We start from the raw sequence: 13,342 nt of genomic DNA, 5'->3' as shown, positions 1-13,342 counted from the left end.
GGGGTACATGTGGCCAGGAAAGTGTTAGAGAGAAATCTGGATGAAGCATGATGTGCCTTCTAATTCTGCAGTCTCTGAAAATGAATGCAAAGCTGTTATTGTACCATATCGTCTATATCACATGCATATATTTGTGAAGGACAAAAGTACTAATGGAGAATAAAAGGACGCGGATGTTTCTGGAGTAAATGACCTGGAATAAGAAGGAATTGCAGAAAAAAACATAGGGAGTATCCAGCAAATCCAGTAAGATTTACTTTGAACAAAACCCTGATTGTTTTAAAAAGCATTTCAAAAAAACAAATCACAAAAAAACCCCAAAACAAACTAAAAAAAACCAAACAAACAAAAACCAAAAAAAAAAAAAAACCAAAAAAAACCAAAAAACAAAAAAACCAACACAACTTTCTCTTACTTTTAATACTTTGATGATGTCTAAGACTTGCCTAATAATTGCTATTCCTTACACAAGACATGGATCTGGGTAACATTGATCATCAGAAAGACTACAGCTTCATAAACCTTCCTTCCTTCTGGAAAGTGGTCTTGAGAGCAGCAGAAGGAATTTTGACCTCATAATCTGTGCAATTTTGCCCTAAGAAGAACAAAGTGTGAGACTTCTTCAAGGACAACAGTAGTAAATGGGTTCTTCCAGCATGGCTTGATGTCCCTGGTATTGAAGTCCTTCAAGACTACAGAAATTTAAAAAAAAACAAACCAAAACAAAACAAATATATATACACACAGAATTAGGAAAAAAAAAATTAAGCCAATTACTATTTATGTTTGTATGGCCTGCATAATTATACATATGACAGACTGGAGAGACCAGAATTAATTTTCAATCTTATGATAATTTGTCCCTAATCAAACTCATGCTCAGACATATAATTTTTAATTTGATTTTTAATGACTGACCCAAGAGTGGGCATAGAAATTCCTGACATTGTAAACCAAAATAAAGCATCTTATGAAGCTTTTGTCTAGTTTGCTCATTATTGCTCTAAATCTCTTACCATTCCCAGAGCTGAAGTGTGGTAGCATAATGTACAAATATTCTTAGTCTGCTTCAGTATAATGTCAGATAGGCTGGTTTAAATTCATAGCCTTTCTGATTTAAAGGTCTATTAAGCTGACTGACCACACCAAAATTGATTAGAAGCAATCATTTGGTCTGTTACTGTGACTCAGCTGGGAAGATAGTAATGAACTAATAGCGGCCAACAGCAGTCTTAAATCTCAACAGCTGCTTTTGCAGGGATCATGTATTTATGCCCCAATATCCTGGAATTGAATACATTCTTAATGTGTCTCAAAATAGGTTTATCGCTCTCCTTACTATCTAACATGTGTTATTAAAAATATCACATCAGTTAATATTTATGTATATCTTTATACATAATGTTTTATAAAGATTCATAATCTGGCCAAAATGACGCCCTCCATTTCATGGATTAGTGGGATATGTTCCCTGTCTGCATAGATTATAGAAAACAAACAACTTAAAATATTAGTAACTATTCACTAATTCTTCTATCATAGGGCAGGGCACTTCATTTTAAATTCTCCACTATGAGCCAAATTCGACTTTATCACTGGAAAACTTGCAATATATCCATTATCTTCAGATTAAAGCTAAAAGCTTTTGATATGACAAGCAGGCAATTCATCCTGTTTATCATCTGACAGCTAATTCTCCTCCTCATGCTGCAATAGTGGAGTACAAGTGTTCATTTTGTCACAGTAGCTTTGCCCTGCCTGAATTTCTTCCCTTAATGCATGTTTGTATTAGTCTCCAGATTGTCTTCAAAGTGAGAAGGTGGATGTCCCTGCCAAAATTTTAGCACTTCTAAATAATTGATATAATCTCACTGGAGCTCAGAGAGAATTCTTAACCAATCCATCAATCTATTTTAAAGAGGGAGCACAGACTTGGGGAAGAGGGGGAAACAGAGATGAAAGGTAATTACTTTCAGCAATAAAATGTCTAGCTGGAATTTCCATCCTTTAAATTCAAAAATTTTCATTTGGCTCTAACTGCCTTTGTAGAGGAACAGACCAGTTGCATTTGCCGTTTACTCTGTTTCTATCTCCTCTCCTTCAAATCTGCACAGACATCATGCAGAAATGGTAAATGGCAGATGTACCTTGGCCTTTGCAGCTGTAAATTCATTAGCTGAATGATAATTTTGCTTGTGGATTACAGGACTTCTCATTTGAAGCTAAAATGTGTCCATGGGTCCTCAAGTAAAAATTGGGCTAAATATTGAAATAACAGAAATTTACTTATTCATTAGTTTAGTTTGTTTGGTTTGGTTTTTTTAAATGGAAAAATGAAAAAAAAAAAAAAAAAAAAAAGATTCCTTAAATACACAGATAGGGTTTTCTTCCTGAAATGGATTTCAGGCACTGAAGGAGTCTTGTCACTTTTGCTATTTATTTAATTACCTGTCTCTTAGATACAGAACAATTTTATTTCCACCAGTTTACCAGCTGCTACCAGATTAAATTCACAGATTTTGATACAACACTAATTGGGGAACTATTGTCATCATCAAATGCACTGGGAAAGTTAATGGTGGGGAGGGACAAGATACCTTATTCCTTAAGGTGGCTGAAACCTGATTGACGCTGCTGCCCCCAGTGTCATGTTGAAGTTCACCCCTTGGCTTTCTCTGAAGCACTACAAGTTCAACTTTTATTAAGTAGTAGCAGAGTCTAGGTTTGGATCCTCATTTAAAAACAAAACGAAAACAAACCCACTGTCAGAATGTAGGAGTGAGGCCTTGGGGATGCCTTCCGCACTGTTGCTGTGGATCACTTCATCCCTAGAAACAGCTGAGCCAGACAGAGGCTTTATGGCTTTGAAAAGAGAGAAAAGTAGGATGCTTCCCCCAGCACATATTATTTGTAGCTAACAAATGTAACTTGAATGAAGAGACAATGACTGAAAGTGTGGTATGCCCCAAAAAAGAGTCATTAGCTCCCCAACTTTTCTGTGACCACTAGGGAACAGAAAACTTTTAAAAGTCTAGGTGCAGCTCCTCCAAACATAGCAGAGCCCAGAGATTAGGCCTTCAAACAGCACAATATTCTTATAATGTCAATTACTTGTGAAGGAAAACCTAATTAGGAGAAGAGCTACTTAAGGACATACTAGAGGAAAACATTGATGAGGCACAGGAACAGGTTGTCTGGAGAAACTTGTGTCTCCCAGGTCTATGGAAAGGTTCAAGATCGGATGGAGCTTGGACAAACCTCTGGAAGTGGAAAAATGACAGGAGGCTGGAGTGAGATGGTCTCTGAGGTCTCTTCCAATGCAGATTGATCTATGATTTTATAATTCTCTGAGTTGGACCAGCTGCATCTACTTTACTGATATTTTATGAACTATGTTGAATTAGGATCAGCTCTTAAATCAGAGCCTGTGAGACAACAGTCACTACCAGGGGATTGAAATGAGTGTGGCACCAGCCATTCTCAACTTCTCAATGTCATTGCATGGATGATAATCCTGATGCTGAGATACAGCAGGAATCTTTCAAAATAAACAAGTAACCCTATTATTTTCCAGTAGTGAGAGATGTGAGAAAACATGTACTAGTGAGCTAATAAGTCCATACCCTTATTCACAACAGGACTTGCTGCAAGCAATAACAAAACCAAAACAAGTCCCAGGATCAATTTTACCCTGCTCTGATGCATGAGGAGGCCTTGGGGGGGTTGTGGTCAATATATCCAATACACTTACCCAGCCCGAGGCTTTACAGGATGAGAGTTAATGGCCTCAAGTGGCACCAGGGAAGGTTTAGAATGGTTATTGGGAAAAAATCCTTCACTAAAACAACTTTCAAACCCTGGCACAAGGGGGCCTGGGGCCGTGGTGGTGTCACCATCCCAGAGTGTGTTCAAAAGGCACATGTATGGCACTTTGGGATGTGGTTTAGGGGTCGGCAGAGCGGTGCTGTGTTAACAGATGGGTTCCAGGATCTCAGAGGTATTTTTCCAACCTTCACGGTTGTATGTTACACTAATTCTGCTGGAGTAAGCTGCTATGGCTTCAGGCATTCCTGAGGTGTCTGCAACAGAGCTCTAGCAATCCAAGGATTTGTGTACTTCACATAAAATCCTTTGAGTAATTTCCATCTTAAAGTACATCTTCTCCTTATTTTCCTCTCCTCTAAATCTTACTTGTAAGCAAAGATAGTCAGTTCCTATTTGAAGGTTTTATTTTTAATGACCTGTTTTTTCATCTGAGTGTAACAATGGAGGGTGATTGAAGAGCTGAGACCCAAAGACTCTTCAATTTTACAAATTGGTTTAATTTGATGAAGAAGGAATGCTACATTTTGTTAAATTATATTATGATAAAGAGGAGCTGGTAGCTTCTCAGCATGAATCTGAAAGCAAATTATTTCCACAAAAAAAAGGACGATGTATTTAACCAGACAAGTAATTATGTTGTGGTGCTACTATCTCCCCTGCTTCAGATTAGAAAAAGAATTCAATTATCACTCCATTAGATCAAAAAATAATTTTAGTGATACATTCAAATTGAATTCATTTATTCCTAAGCATGCTCTGGATTAACCTTCACGCATTTGGCTGATTAGAATCTTCAGTCAATACTGTTATTCAAAAAATCTGCATTAACTTGCTACAATTTGTATTTTATGTTAACATGTCCTGTTATTGATTTTTCTGATGCATTATACTATAAATCATATTTAATTTTCCAGGTCAGATAAGTGGGTTTCTCATACAGTTTAATAAAATTTGGTTTTTTCTGTTATCTTGCCTCCTTACCCCACTTTTCAGGTAACAATTACATTTAAATTATCATCTTGAGATGCTGTAAAGGTGTAAGTTCAGAGGTAAAGTCTTCCAAATCAAGAAGGAAATCTTACCCTTGTTTTATAAAGCTGTGATTTTCTTGATTTTTGCATTTTTCATTTTGGCTCATATTTTAAGTGATTCCCTGCATGTTTCCTTCTCTGCCACAACCTGATCCAGCAGACCAAGGTCCTGTGTAAGGATAAAATTGTGGCAAAGCAGAAATAAGAGAGTATGGTGATGTTACAAGTTTGGTCCCATATGTACCATGTGTAGGTGTACAAGGTTGACTGTGGCAGGTTTCCACACTGCCCAGGGAGAGGCTTGAATTCTTTCTTAGCAAATCAGTCCTGACTGATTTTTTTTCCCATAAAATCATCGTGTCTAGCATTTTAACACATGCAATATCCCTGATTGTCCAAAAGTTCTAGGTAAAACATTTCATCAACACTCCAGGGAGCTTGTCCAGACCTTTCAGAAGTCATATAGGTAAGCTTTATTCTTTTTTTTCTTTCATTTTAAATTAAATATTGTAGATGGTACAGGCCTCCCAAGAAGGATGAAGAGGAGGGAGGAACATTCTTGTAAGGAGCTGGGAGAAGTCTCATGGGAGAAGTCTCTGGTTACTGCCCCTTGATTCTCATGGGGCACACCAACTTAGCAGGTGTCTGCTGGAAATAAAGCACAGCAGAGAGCAAAGAGCTGAGGAGGTTCCTGAGGTGTGTGGAGCAGACCTTTCCGATTCATCTGGTGAGTGGGACAACCAGAGGAGGAACCTCTGAGGTGCTGATGGTGAAGAAAGGAGGGCTGGTGGGAGATGTGGTCGCTCAGGGCTGTCTTGGGCTCCTTGACCAGAAAGTGAGTTTCCCATTGTCAGGGAAGGAAGGAGAGAGGTCAGCAGAGCTACCCCATGGGCTTCTGGAGGGCAGTGTTGGCTGGTTTAGGAGACAGATTCCCCTGGAAGTCTTTGTGGCAAATGAAGTCTAGGAGGGCTGGATGTTCCTCAGGAAGGAAAACTTAAGGGGTACAAGATCAGGCATGTTGGAGCCCTGACTGCTGAGAATTTTAGACTTTCTGCGCTGACAGGCACTGACCCCCAAGTGAGCACTGCATTTGACCTGAGGCCTTGGAGAAGGCTTCCAAAACTGAATGATAGAACTGGGATTATGGGTGTGTAGTTCGAAGTGTGTAATATCACATGGTGGAAAACTTGCAGTTTAAGGTTTTAGAATATAGTAATATAAACAGAGCAAGATGGAGGTTTTAGGGGGGAGGCTGGTCCTCCTTCTTCACCTTCTTCACCTTCTTCTCCATGAGTTTGGGTGGTTTTGTGTAATTGGATAAAAAAGTCCACATTGTGGGGCACAGGTGGTTGGTTATTGGGTTAAAAGTAAAAATTTAGGTGCTATTTCTTAATCGGACAGTTTGTCCTTAAAAGGCCTTGTAGAAAGAGAGAGACATGGCTCCATTTTTAGTTTGTTAGAGTGAAGTTCGGTAGAACTCAGAATTTGTAGGACAGTAACATGGATAAGAACTAATAAATATCAGTCCCAACAAGAAACACCCTCTTGAGCATGTAATCCTGACCCTGGCAAAAAGTTAAGAAACTGCAATTAGTCCCCACGTGCTAAAAGATTAGCAAGTGGGGAAGGGGATTTGCCTTTCCAAACAGAGAGTGTTGGCTGAATCTTGGGGGAAACAAGGAGAGTGTACCTCCTCTGGAAGCCCAGGTGGAACTTAGGAAAAAATTCTTCACCAAAAAGGGTTTTCAAGGGCTGGAGCACACTGCCCAGGGCAGTGGTGGAGTCACCATCCTTGGAGGTATATGGGATTTGTAGACAAAACACCTAAAGGGATTAGTTAGGGATGGGCTTGGCAGTGCTGGGGAAAGAGCTGGACTCAATGATCTTAAAGCCTTTCTCCAACCTAAATGATTCTGTGATTCTATGATAATATTCTCACCTCAGTAGGTGTGTTTAATGTGTTTTATCATCCTTATATGAGAGAACATAAAATCTTGTGCATTTTTAATTACAGGAGAGGTGTGGGCACTAAACACTTAAGAGAGGAGTAAAAATTTTATTTTCTATAATTTTAATGGTTACATATCGTCGCATGTCCCAAAATTACTAAAATCTTTCTGAGTTACTTTACCACTATGCACCAAAATTTTTCCTGTGGTGTTTTAAATTACCTCACCCACTTTCTGTAGTTCAAAAATCAATATAAGTTGGAAGCTATGACAGTTATCTATTTTGTTCCTTTACAACATTTGTTACCTTTTATTTCTATTTCTTTCATTCTTTACCACAGAACTTAGGAGAACTTAGCAGAATAAAACCTTTGATAGCTGAATTTTGCTTCTGACTAGCTCTAACACTGAAAACTCTTAGTTAATTTATGCTAATTTATTTGCCCATTCAGTTAAAGTCCTCATCTATTGTATTCATAATTTCTCTCTGATTTGGACTAATAGCCTACTAGAAAGAAATTTTATGAAGTACTATTCAGCATTTATTTTCCCAATTTGAAGTCCTTAGGAAAAAACCTCCACACTTAATGATGATTTCTATCTGAAATAGAAAATAATTTTTTATTTTTTATAGCAGCTCCTTACAGCATAAGAAAAACCCTCAGCCTTTGCTCTTACATTGAATACACTGTAACATAATTTTATGTGTGCTTTAAAAAAAAATCTCCTCTTGTTTTCTAGCTCCACTTCATGGCCTGAAAGCTATCTTTACTAAAAGATAAGTAGCAAGTTCAATCAGTTCACTGAAGCAGTGGGTTCTCTGAGGTGTCACTCACAAACCATCTACCAGCTTTATCCCTTCTGTTCCTGTTACAGCCCAAATGCAACATCCCACTCAAGCAAAGCATACCAACATACAAAAATGTTAATGTTAATTTTATCAATGTAGTCTCTTCAATAGGCTTTCTACCTCAGTCGCCTTAAAAAACATTCATTTCTGAATTTGAGGATTATGCTCATTTATTCCTATCTTATAATTCTCCTGAATTTCACTTTACTAGTACCTTGTTTTCTACTCTTGCTTTTACAATATTCTTGTATCTTCATATAGGGAGAAGAACTTGCCTGTGTGGAGACAAGCTTTGCTTGCCTCAGTATCTGTTAGGCTCAAAATTTTTGCCATAACTTGGTATCAGCACAGTTCGACTGAAAATTGTACACCTTGCCCAGATCTAGCACAGAACAATTAATTATCTCTAGAAGAGGGCTAACAGGACTTTTCTAGTCCCTTCCTAAGTCCTCTAGGCCTACTGCAACCTGTGGGTATTTGCAATAGATTGAGATTAATTACAGAGTCTATCATCATCCATGGATTTGCCAATTTCCATTAAAAAATAAAAGAAAACATTATTCAGTTACATCTGCTGCAAGTTGCCCAGAGAAGCTGTAGCTGCTCCATCCCTGGAAATGCTCAAGGCCAGATTGGATGGAGGTTGGAAGAACCTGGTCTGGTGGAAAATGTCTCTGCCCATGCAGGGAGGTGAAATGAGAGGAGCTTCACAACCCCTTCCAAAAGAAACCACTTTGAGACTCCAATTCTGTAACACTTAAAACCCTCAAGGTGCTAAAACTTGTTTCCAAAGCCACATAATTTCCCCCTGCATCAACACGAGATTTTTGCTTTGCAGTTCCTGAATTTCCGACTTGTCACTTTGAATAAAACATTCTATGTGTACAGTTCATCACAGCAATTTTTCCTTTAGTGTTTGGCTTGCTTCTTACATTTTGGGATGTTTGACTTCGTGTCCTCTGCAGGTGGAACCCATACATTGTCCAAGCAGACTGGTGGACTCTTTCTGTTCCAAGGAATAGCCAGGTTTTCTTCATGGACAGCTGAAACCTTTTCTGAGCTTTTCAAAATATTTTTGGAATTTGTATAAAAGAGCATATGTTACCAAAAAAAAAAGTGAATGACCACCTGAATGTAATATACAGAGTTTTTCTTAGTTTTGTGAATTATTCCATGTCTTAAGTATTCTCCTGTATATTATTCAGATTTTGGTGTGCTTTTCTTCCTAATAATTTATTTCATAATTTCCCCTTTTTATAGGGTGATGTTCTTTCATTTTCTGGATTCTGGTTTATCTTTTTTAAGACAAGCAGCAGGCCTTGGGAACTTTGTTTGTTTAATTTCTTTGTTTGTTTTGAGTTGGGTTGGGTTGGATTTGATTTTTTTTTTTTCATTTTATAGGTTTGTTTTCTTTTTTATTTATTTCCTTTAGCTCAAGGGCTACCACAATGCCATTATTTTAGCATTTTTTGTAGAGCCTGTTGACTACACAACAGTGGCATCAATTCACTGTAGGATACAGAGAAAACAACAGAGGCTTTGCCACCATCCTTAGTAATTAAGTGTCTTAATGTTTTTCATTTCAGAGTTCTTATTGGGGTGGGTTTTTTTTTCTTTTTTTTTTTTTTTTCTTCAGACAGGTACCCAATTCCAAAATGCTGCAATTTATTTGAAATAAGGGAGAAAATTGTAACCAATGAGTTCAGCTCACACACAAAAAAAGGGGAGAATTTTGCATTCATTGAGCTAACCACTCTCCACTGCACTGTTTCATTTTAATCTAATGCCATTCCACCTCCTCTTTCTTTTGTCCTGGCAGAGTCAATTATAACCACAGATTGCTACATGGAATTGCAGCACTAGGGAAACTGTTAGCACCTAGCTGCTCTGGCACAAGATCACACTAAACAGCTTATTAAGATTCAGCCATCAGCTCTGATGAGTTGCATGCAGTAAAGGGCTGGGATTTACTTCCAACTCATTTAATTACAGAAATCAATGAATTCACAGAGCAAAGCCATGAACAGGGAGATCAACTCGACTTGGCCACTGTTTCCTTTGAGATCTCAAGACGTTACAAGCGAGACGGTACTGAGAATCTGTTCAGTTTTGGAGGTTTGAACAATGAAACAACGGCAGCACAGTTGCACATATCTTTACCCTGAAATCAAAGTATTTTCAGTATTTCACAAATAAGACAAATAAATTTGAACTGATTTTATCTCTCTTACAAATAATGGGCTGTTATAAATAGGGGCACAAGGGTATTTATCTTATAACACAGGGGATTCTGTCATAAGTAAGGCCACCAGGGTATTCTGGCAGAAACAAATTTTAAGAATGTTTAAGAGTTTTAAGAATGTTTTTAATGTTTAAGAATTCTACACAACTGAAAATCCAATTGCTTGTACTGAAGACATTTTTTACATTTGAGTAGCTACCTAAGCACTCTCTTACCTCTCTCCTCTAAAGCAGGTAAAGAAAATGGTCAATCAAAGAGCCTCACCCAAAATGGTGACGCCAAGAATCTAATCCAAGCTGTTTTGGTGATGGCTAAAGTAGCAGTAAAGGTATTTAAATTTCATAAAATGTACAAAGCTGAGGTAACCACAAGATATCTTCCTCAGTGCACACAAAGTTGGAACAGCATGACAAGATGAGTAAATGTTATAAAATAAATTGTAGGTTGTTTTGGGATCTTGCAATGCATCACTCTATTTCCTGGCTATCCCCTGTGCAAGTATGGCTTTTGTCACATGGTTTCACAATTTATTCATTAAACTTTAATATGTCATATGCCTTGCTTCCCTGTTATGCCATTACTATGTAATGTTAACTAAAAAACCAAATACTAAACACAGCTTTGGGGAGAACAAGCCCTCAGGAAAACAAAAAAAGAGAGCAAAGGAATACATGAGCAGGTAGAACAGAACATGAAGGGGGAATAAGGACAAATTAGAGAATAAAAGTAACCACAATTTAAAAATGCAAACAGAAGTCCAAGATATGCTAATCAAAAAATGTCCTATTATGCAAACGTAACAGTAATTGCTGAGCATATGTATTTGAATCTCAAAAGGAGAGAAAAAAATGTGTAACAGCTACTGATGCCATATTGTACATTTGAGTAATTTAAGATACTGATTTATATTTCTTTTGGAGGTTCCTTTTCTTTCTTTCTCCCACAAAAGGCATCCTTCCTGCCTACAAACAAAAAGCTCCAAAATGCTTTGTCCAAGGTTAATAGTTTTGTGTTATTTTTTTTTTAAGGTTTAGCAAGTCAAATAGTTGCTGAGCTCTGTGCCGTGGAAATAAAGCATCAGGGCAGAAGTGGAAAAAAATTATCTGACTGAAATGAAGAAATTGAAGACAGTGATTAAAAGAAGGATTATGATAGAAAGTTAAATTAATTAGCTGGATGAATATCTATAACAAGACAAAGACTCAGGTTTTTAAGAAGGTATGCATTCCTTAAGGCAGCAGTCTTTTAACTAATTCAACATTACAATGAGGAAGAAAAAAAAAACAAAACAGTTTTTGGGGTTTTTTTTCAATGTGTGGTTTGGTTTGATTTTTGGTTTGAGGCCTGGAAGGATGCTGAGTAACATTTTTTTTTTTTGCTTTTCATGGATACGAATTCCTTGAAGGTGACATTAGCTCCATGAAGGCAAAACCCACAGCCCATGGAACTGCCTGTGTAGAGTTTGAACAGAATTTAACCTAAGAAAAGCTATTTCTTTATTCTTCTAATGCAATGTTAACCATGCGGGTGAACCAGCGGTGTCTCTGGAGGCAATGGGGAAGAAAATGTCATTGATCTCATAATCTGAAACTCTGGGCTCACTGAAGTCACTCTGAAGAATTCTTGGCTACAAAAAGGGTTAACTGCCAGGATCAGGTTTCCTACCCCAGATTCCAGCACAACCTAAATACTAAAACAGGACTGGTATGTTTTCCTTCTGCCTGCAGCCCAGCACAAAACATACGGGACCATCAAAAGATCACATTTGGGATAAATTTGGGGCAAAACAGGACATAGCTTGCAGAGAATGAATCACACTAGAAAAATTCATATCCTGAATGCCATAATGAGAAATAAACAGTTGCCATTATTTCTAACAGAAAGTCTATTGCTGTGATTCAAAGGTCTTTTACAGAGACAAGGGAGAAAATAATGGAGATACCTAAAAGACTGATACTGCTCTGCAGCACCTGGGGTGATGCAGCTCCAAACTAAGACACTGACACAGAGATGTGTTGGTGAAGGAGATGAGAGAAACTTTAGATGAATGAAGACATCATTATATGTTTGGTAGATGTGACATGGGGATGAAAAAATCCCCTACACTTCTGGGGTGGTGCATGAAAACAGTGTGGAATAACCCAAAATTCTCTACCTGGTGCTATACTCCTTATATTTGAGCAATAAATAACTTTTAAATAAAACATATTGTGGCTGAGAATAGAGGGAATTATGACCCCTACCTCACTGACACCTCTATCCAAGCTATTTAATCTCATGCAGAATACTACACCTCAAGCATTACATGTGAATGCATATTAAGAGACCACATATGAAACTGAGTTTATTTTTAAGAAAATTTACACAGTGACTGAAGCCTGAAAGGCAACCCTGGCAGCTGGTCCTGCTCCACTAATGTGAATCAACAAAACACTAGCTACCACAATTTTCAGGGAGCAAAGTAGATCTAAGCTTCTCCCTCTGTGTTCTACAATTAAATTTTGGTAATGGACTAAGGGAGAAAATTAGAGCCAGATAACAATATGTATTCCATTTAGGAGGATCCCAATATGATCATGCAATCAATATTAAAAAAAACCCCAAAATTATATAAGAAACTTCTCATAAAATTATTTCAAGATTTTCATTTAAGTAATGATGGGAGAAGAATTTTCTGAGAGTTAGCAGTTAAAAAAAAAACAAACACAAAGCTCCTTAAGACTGGATCCAACAGGTATTCTACCAAGTTATTCTCTCCACCTAATTCTTTAAAGTGATTCCTCTCAGGTTATCTGGTTATCTCTCATCCAGGTGTCACATCCACACTCAGGAGTGAGGAGATCTCATACAGGGATTTCAAAGTCTTTGGCTGTTTTTCTGTGAGAAAGTAGAACGGTGCTAAACTATTTCTCATCAGTCCATACCCTGCCTACATGTCCTGTTATCCAGATGGATGACACTCTCTATCAGTTTTATTTAGTGGAGACAATATTACACAAGTCCACTTTTGCAGGCACAGTTTTGTTTCTGATGCAGCTTTTCTTTTCTGATGTAACTTGCTTTTCATTGTCCTGTAATAGCACCTCTGCAGGCATTCACCCGTACATTCTCTGCTCATTTACCAGCTCATTGAGTGATCTTTTTGATCTCACACTGAAAAAAGCAATTGAATACAGACATTTACAAATTTTACCGCGAAAACATTCTGTGATTTCTCCTGGATGAGACAACTGCCAGATAGAAGATGGAAAGAGATTGAAAGAGGTGAGGAACCTTTGGCAATGTGCAGTAAACCTCTAAGAAACCATTACTGCAAATAAGTAACAACAATCTCTGATGAGGTTGCCAGAATACAAAATCCAACTCTTCAGCATGGCTCCTCTTTAATTACTGCTGTTTAGTAACGCTAAAAATCCTTCTTCCAAGCTCACTGCCCCCCTTCAAA

The sequence above is a fragment of the Motacilla alba genome, chromosome Z (genome assembly GCF_015832195.1).
Source record: "Motacilla alba alba isolate MOTALB_02 chromosome Z, Motacilla_alba_V1.0_pri, whole genome shotgun sequence".
Classification (NCBI taxonomy): Eukaryota; Metazoa; Chordata; class Aves; order Passeriformes; family Motacillidae; genus Motacilla; species Motacilla alba.
The sequence above is the reverse complement of the archived record's forward strand: the minus strand, read 5'-3'. Positions refer to the sequence as shown.